The 7,708-nt window shown below is 44.0% G+C and overlaps 1 pseudogene; it reads right to left on the bottom strand.

Annotated features, from left to right (window-relative positions):
* Positions 1 to 938: 938 nt before the first annotated feature.
* On the bottom strand, positions 939 to 6,688 carry LOC100968168 (gem-associated protein 8-like; annotated as a pseudogene).
* Between the last annotated feature and the right edge of the window lie 1,020 nt (positions 6,689 to 7,708).

Raw genomic sequence — 7,708 nt, 5'->3', positions numbered from 1 at the left:
TGTTTGCAGATGACATGATTGTGCATTTAGAAAACCCCATGGTCTCAGCCCAAAATCTCCTTAAGCTGATAAGCAACTTCAGCAAAGTCTCAGGATACAAAATCAATGTGAAAAATCACAAGCATTCTTATGCACCAATAACAGACTAACAGAGAGCCAAATCATGAGTGAACTCCCATTCACAATTGCTTCAAAGAGAATAAAATACCTAGGAATCCAACTTACAAGGGACATGAAAGACCTCAAGGAGAACTACAAACCACTACTCAATGAAATAAAAGAGGACACAAACAAATGGAAGAACATTCCACGCTCGTGGATAGGAAGAATCAATATCGTGAAAATGGCCATACTGCCCAAGGTAATTTATAGATTCAATGCCATCCCCATCAAGCTACCATGACTTTCTTCACAGAATTGGAAAAAACTACTTTGAAGTTCATATGGAACCAAAAAAGAGCCTGCATTGCCAAGTCAATCCTAGGCCAAAAGAACAAAGCTGGAGGCATCATGCTACCTGACTTCAAACTATACTACAAGGCTACAGTAACCTAAACAGCATGGCACTGGTACCAAAACAAAGATATAGACCAATGGAACAGAACAGAGCCCTCAGAAATAATACCACACATCTACAACCATCTGATCTTTGACAAACCTGACAAAAACAAGAAATGGGGAAAGGATTCCCTGTTTAATAAATGGTGCTGGGAAAACTGGCTAGCCATATGTAGAAAGCTGAAACTGGATCCCTTCCTTACACCTTATACAAAAATTAATTCAAGATGGATTAAAGACTTAAATGTTAGGCCTAAAACTATAAAAACCCTAGAAGAAAACCTAGGCAATACCATTCAGGAGACAGGCATGGGCAAGGACTTCATGTCTAAAACACCAAAAGCAATGGCAACAAAAGCCAAAATTGACAAATGGGATCTAATTAAACTAAAGAGCTTCTACACAGCAAAAGAAACTACCATCAGAGTGAACAGACAACCTACAGAATGGGAGAAAATTTTTGCCATCTACTCATCTGACAAAGGGCTAATATCCAGAATCTACAATGAACTCAAACAAATTTACAAGAAAAAAAGAAACAACCCTATCAAAAAGTGGGCAAAGGATATGAACAGACATTTCTCAAAAGAAGACATTTATGCAGCCAACAGACACACGAAAAAATGCTCATCATCACTGGCCATCAGAGAAATGCAAATCAAAACCACAATGAGATACCATCTCACACCAGTTAGAATGGCAATCATTAAAAAGTCAGGAAACAACAGGTGCTGGAGAGGATGTGGAGAAATAGGAATGCTTTTACACTGTTGGTGGGACTGTAAACTACCTCAACCATTGTGGAAGTCAGTGTGGCGATTCCTCAGGGATCTAGAACTAGAAATACCATTTGACCCAGCCATCCCATTACTGGGTATATACTTAAAGGATTATAAATCATGCTGCTATAAAGACACATGCACACATATGTTTATTGCAGCACTATTCACAATAGCAAAGACTTGGAACCAAGCCAAATGTCATCAATGATAGACTGGATAAAGAAAATGTGGCACATATACACCATGGAATACTATGCAGCCATAGAAAAGGATGAGTTCATGTCCTGTATAGGGACATGGATGAAGCTAGAAACCATCATTCTCAGCAAACTATCACAAGGACAAAAAACCAAACACCACATGTTCTCACTCACAGGTGGGAACTGAACAATGAGAACACTTGGACACAGGAAAGGGAACATCACACACCAGGGCCTGTCATGGCATGGGGGCAGGGATAGCATTAGGAGATATACCTAATGTAAATGACGAGTTAATGGGTGCAGCACACCAACATGGCACATGTATACATATGTAACAAACCTGCACGTTGTGCACATGTACCCTAGAACTTAAAAAGTATAATAAAAAATAAAATAAAATAAATAAATAAATAAAAAGAAGTGAGGCCAGCCGGGTGTGGTGGCTCATGCCTGTAATTCCGGCACTTTGGGAGGCCAAGGCAGGCAGATCATGAGGTCAGGAGATCAAGACCATCCTGGCTAACATGGTGAAACCCCATCTCTACTAAAAATACAAAAAAATTAGCCAGGCCTGGTGGCACACACCTGTAGTCCCAGCTTCTCGGGAGGCTGAGGCAGGAGAATCACTTGAACCCAGCAGACAGAGGTTGCAGTGAGCTGAGATTGCACCACTGCACTCCAGCCTGGGTGATGGGGCGAGACTCCATCTCAAAAAAAAAAAAAAGTGAGGCCTTTAGGAAGTGACTTAGGAATAGTACCCTTTAAAAGAGGCTTGAGGGAACCCCCTTGACCCTTTCACCATGTGAGAACACAACGAGGCACTATCTTTGAAGTGGAGAGCAAGCCCTCACCAAACTCTAAATCTGCTAGCACCTTAATCTTGGACTTCCCAGCCTCCAGAACTGTGAGCAACAAATTTGTGTTGCTTGTAAATTACTCAGTCTAAGGTATTTTGTTACAGAAGGCTAAATGAACTAAGATATACAATAAGGTAAAATTCACAATATCTGGCATCCAATCAGAAATTAACAGAAACACAAAGAAGTTTAAAAAAAATACAAACATAATGAGGAGAAAAAGCAATCAATCAAAACTGACCAAGAATTGAGACAGATGTTAGAATTTTACAGGCAAAAACATTCAAATGATTATTATACCTTCATTTCACATGTTTAAAATTTGAAGTACAAGAAAAAAAGATATAAAAAGACTCAAATCTAACTTCTAGAGATGAAAAAATACAATGTATCACATGGAAAATATATTGGATGGGAGTAATGGCAGATTAGACATTGCAAAGAAAAGATCAGTGAATTAAAAAGATAGGAATAGAAACTATTCAAAATGAAACACTGAGAGACAAAAGAATCAAATAAAATTAAAAGATGGTAGTGTGTGCCTGTAGTCCTAGCTACTCAGGAGGCTGAGGCGGATCACTAGAGCCCAGGAGGTCAATGCAGTGAGCTATGATCGTGCCACTGCACTCCAGCCTGGGCAACAGAGCAAGATCCTGTCTCTAAAAAATGAATAAATAATAAACAAAGTGTGAGGTGAGAGTGACCAGAATGAAAAGTGAGCTTAACATTGTGTATGATTAAAAAAAGACTGTTTTACCTCACAGATGAATTTATTAGTTTCTTGACCCATGAAATGGTAAATATCATGCATGAAGAACCCAGCATTAGCCAGACATATAAAGTCTTTGAACCTTGGGAAAGTGACTTATCTTCTGAGTCTTAAGTTCACCAAGTGTAAAATAAGAACTTTTTTTTTTTTTTTTTTTTTGAGACAGAGTCTGGCTCTGTTGCCCAGGCTGGAGTGCAGTGCAATCTCGGCTCACTGCAAGCTCCACCTCCCAGGTCCACGCCATTCTCTCCTGCCTCAGCCTCCCGAGTAGCTGGGACTACAGGCACCTGCCACCACGCCTGGCTACTTTTTTGTATTTTTGGTAGAGACGGGGTTTCACCGTGTTAGCCAGGATAGTCTCGATCTCCTGACCTCATGATCCACCCGCCTCGGCCTCCCAAAGTGCTGGGATTACAGGTGTGAGCCACCGCGCCTGGCCAAAATAAGAATTTCTTTACACAAAATTTCTTCGGCCTTCAGATTCATACCTTCAGCTACTTGAGGGCATTCCCATTTAAATGACCCATAAGCCCCAAAAACTCAGCATGTCTAAACCATGTTCTGCCCTCTACAAACTTATACACTTATACACAGAATCTAAAATAGCCAGACTCATAGAAGCACAGAGTAGGATGGTGATTGCCAGGGGCTGGGAAGAGATGGGAATGGGGTGGTGTTGGTCAAAGGGTACAGAAATGGTGACTATGTAGAAGTGATTGAGATGTTAATTACTGGAATGTGATGATCGCCTCACATGGTCTATCAAAACATCACGTTGTGTACCGTAAATATATACAATTTTTTGTTTGTTTCTAGGCAGTTAATGATGATTGACAACAGCAAAAACCAGTGTAATATATACAAAATTATTTTATGTCAGGAGAAAATGTATCATATTGGCAAGAGAACACGTCCTGCCAACCCCCAAGAGGCTGGCATTGTACATCCACCCTGTGACAGGCCCCACTGGGACTGTGGTGAACATGCCTGTACCTCAGTACAAAGCCCCCTTTCCCTGAGAAATGTACAGAGGGAGAATGAAGAGAGTGTACCCAAAAGGAAGAGGGAGAGGCTGGGGCCCTGTGCCCCAAGCTCAGAATTTCACAGGCATGACCAGCCAGAACTGGGCTGCTTTTGGTCACAGTGCTTGTCAAAGCTCAGCTGCACCGAAGCCTCCATGGCCTGGAGCTTGGCAGTGCTGTTCCCATACAAGCGCTTCATCTCAGCCTGGCACCGCTTGCTGGGCCGCTCAGTCGGGGGCTCCACCCACCAGTGGGTGTTGTAGCAAAGGTCGTGGTCGGCATTCACGTAGCTGTCCAAGCACTCTGCATCCAGCTGCTGCCGCCACCCTCATTCTTCTCTGTGCCTCCCGGTTTCTGCAAAGTACTGGCGGAGATCCTCGGTGATTTCCATATTGCTCAGGTCACATTCTACCTCTGCATCTACTCCTCCTCTTTAAACAAAGCTTGGTCTTCTCTCATGGATGCCTGGATCCCAGTGCTGTCATGTGGATGCTGCCCAGACCCTCTGAAATGTGAAGAACTGCAGGTGGAGTCCTGCCAGGCCACATGATGGTCACAGAAGGACTGAGGATATCCAGCCTGTTTGTTGTAAGAGCTTTGGAAAAGAAGTGCAGAAAGGAAGTGCCGGCTGGGTGCGGTGGCTCACGCCTGTAATCCCAGCACTTTGGGAGGCCAAGGCAGGCAGATCACATCAGGAGTTCGAGACCAGCCTGGCCAACACGGTGAAACCCCGTCTCTACTAAAAATACAAAAAATTAGCTGGGTGTGGTGGCGGGCACCTGTAATTCCAACTACACGGGAGGCTGAGGCAGGAGAATCACTTGAAACCGGGAGGTGGAGGTTACAGTGAGCCGAGGTTGTGTCACTGCACTCCAGCGTGGGCAACAACAGCGAGACTCTGTCTTTAAAAAAAATAAAATAAAAGGGAAGCGCCACAGGCGACTGACACAGGATTCCACGGCCTTCCTGTAGGCATTCTGATGGCTTTGCCATCAAGCCATTGCTTGATGATAATGTTGCCAGTATCTTGCATACGCCAGATGAGAATACCAAGGCCTGGAAGCTTTCGACGTTGATGCCTTCACCACTGCCATCTCTGATTGTGAAAGTCCAAATAGGTACTGAAACTCATGGGCGCGCAGCTTGCAGATCCCGGGCAGTGGGCGAGTAGGGGCCTAGTTTTCGTTGGAGAGACAGAGGTGGGGGGAGTGGGGAGAAGGTGGCTGTTGCTGGGGTGACTGGAAGCTTGCTAATATACACAGTTTTTTAAATTCTTTTATTTTAATTTTTATTTTTAGTTCTAGGGTACATGTGCAGGATGTGCAGGTTTGTTACATAGGTAATCGTATGACAGTGGTTTGTTGCACCTATCAGCCATCACCTAGGTATTAAGCCCAGCATGCATTAGCTACTTTTCCTAATACTCTCCCTCCCCCTACCCTACTCCCTGACAGACCCCAGTGTGTGTTGTTACCCAATTTTTTTTTTGTTTGAGAAGGAGTCTCACTCTGTTGCCCAGGCTAGAATGCAGTGGTGCCATCTCCGCTCACTGCAACCTCTGCCTCCCGGGTTCAAGTGATTCTCCTGCCTCAGCCTCCCAAGTAGCTGGGACTACAGGTGCGTGCCATCACGCCTGGCTAATTTTTGTATTTTTAGTAGAGATGGGGTTTCACCGTGTTAGCCAGGATGGTCTTGATCTCCTGACCTCATGATCTGCCCACCTCGGCCTCCCAAAGTGCTGGGATTACAGGCATGAGCCACTGCGCCCAGACTGTTTCCCAATTTTTATATGTTCAAAAAACTAAGTTGTCACAAATGAAGAATTTAAAAGACAAAAAAAAAAGTTAAAAATAATTGTTAAAACTGACCCAAAAATGAGTGTTATGCAATTATTAAAAATAAGCCTGCCGGGGTAGTGGCTCACCCCTGTAATCCCAACACTTTGGGAGGCGGCCAAGGCAGGTGGATCGTTTGAGGCCAGAAGTTCCAGACCACTCTGGGCAACAAGGTGAAACCCCATCTCTACAAAGAATACAAAATTTATCCAGGCATGGTGGCATGCTCCTGCAGTCCTAGCTACTAGGGAGGCTGAGATGGGAGGTTTGCTTGAGCCCAGTAGGTAGAGGCTGCAGTGAGCCATGATTATGCCACTGTACTCTAGCCCAGGCAACAAAGCGAGACCCTGTCTCAAAAAGAAAGAAAGAAAAAAGAAAAGTAAAGAAAGGAAAAGAGGGAGGGAGGGAGGGAAGGGAGGAAGGAAGGCAAGAAAGAAGACTACAAAATATCTAATGACTTAGAGTGATGGCCCAAAGCATCACTGTATACCACACACACACACACACACACACACACACACACACACACACACACACACACACACAATTAAGGGAAAGTAAAGTGAGAGAGAGGGAGGGAGGGAGAGAACAATAGAAAGAAATCCCAAACTGTTTTAAATAGTTTCCTAAAGGATGCTGGAAATGGAGTTTTTCTTTTTGCTTATCAGTGCTGGCTAAATTTTTTATAATGAATATTAAACAAATAAGAAAGTTATTTTTTAATTACAGGAATTCACTAAGGAAAAGATTCCTTTGACAAAAATATAAGCAACTTCTTGGTTTCAAGACCAAGAGAAGCAGCATGGAGTGCTAGGATGCAGACTCAGAGCCACTCTACTTGAGTCTGAACTTGTGCTCCAGCCACTTCTTTTCATGAAATCATAGACCATGGCTGGGCCCGGTGGCTCATGCCTGTAATCCCAGCACTTTGGGAGGCCAAAGTGGGTGCATCGCTTGAGCTCAGGAGTTTGAGACCAGTCTGGGCAACATGGTGAAACCCCGTCTCTACTAAAAATACAAAAATTAGCCAGGTGTGGTGGCACCTGCTACCAGGTGTGGGAATTGGGAATTGTCCAGCTACTCAGGAGGCTGAGGTGGGAGGCTCATTTGGGCCCACACTCTGGTAAAACACCAAATTTCCCACTTGTTTGTTTGTTTGTTTGTTTGTTGTTGTTGAGATGGAGTTTTGCTCTTGCTGCCCACGCTGGAGTGCAATGACGCGATCTTGGCTCACCTCAACCTCCACCTCCCGGGTTCAAGCAATTCTCCTGCCTCAGCCTCCTGAGTAGCTGCGATTACAGGCACATGCCACCACACCCAGCTAATTTTGTATTTTTAGTAGAAATGGGGTTTCTCCATGTTGGTCAGGCTGTTCTCGAACTCCTGACCTCAGGTGATCCGCCCACCTCAGCCTCCCAAAGTGCTGGGATTACAGGCGTGAGCTACTACCCGGCCCCACTTGCTTTTTGTTTCGTATCTTCTCACTTTGCTTACACTGATTTCTTTGCCTGGAATGGACTCTCCTTTTTCCCCTTGGATGACTCTTGTTCATTCATTCAGGTTCTTAATGAAGGTGCCATGCCCAGAAGCCTTCTTCAAAACCCCAGATAATATTAACCTCCTCTTTCCCCTTTTTTTTTCATAATATCCTGTATGTGATCATGACATTTTGTGATTGTGTG

The sequence above is a fragment of the Pan paniscus genome, chromosome 18, assembly GCF_029289425.2.
Source record: "Pan paniscus chromosome 18, NHGRI_mPanPan1-v2.0_pri, whole genome shotgun sequence".
In the NCBI taxonomy this organism is placed as follows: domain Eukaryota; kingdom Metazoa; phylum Chordata; class Mammalia; order Primates; family Hominidae; genus Pan; species Pan paniscus.
This window is presented reverse-complemented; position numbering and strand designations above follow the sequence as displayed.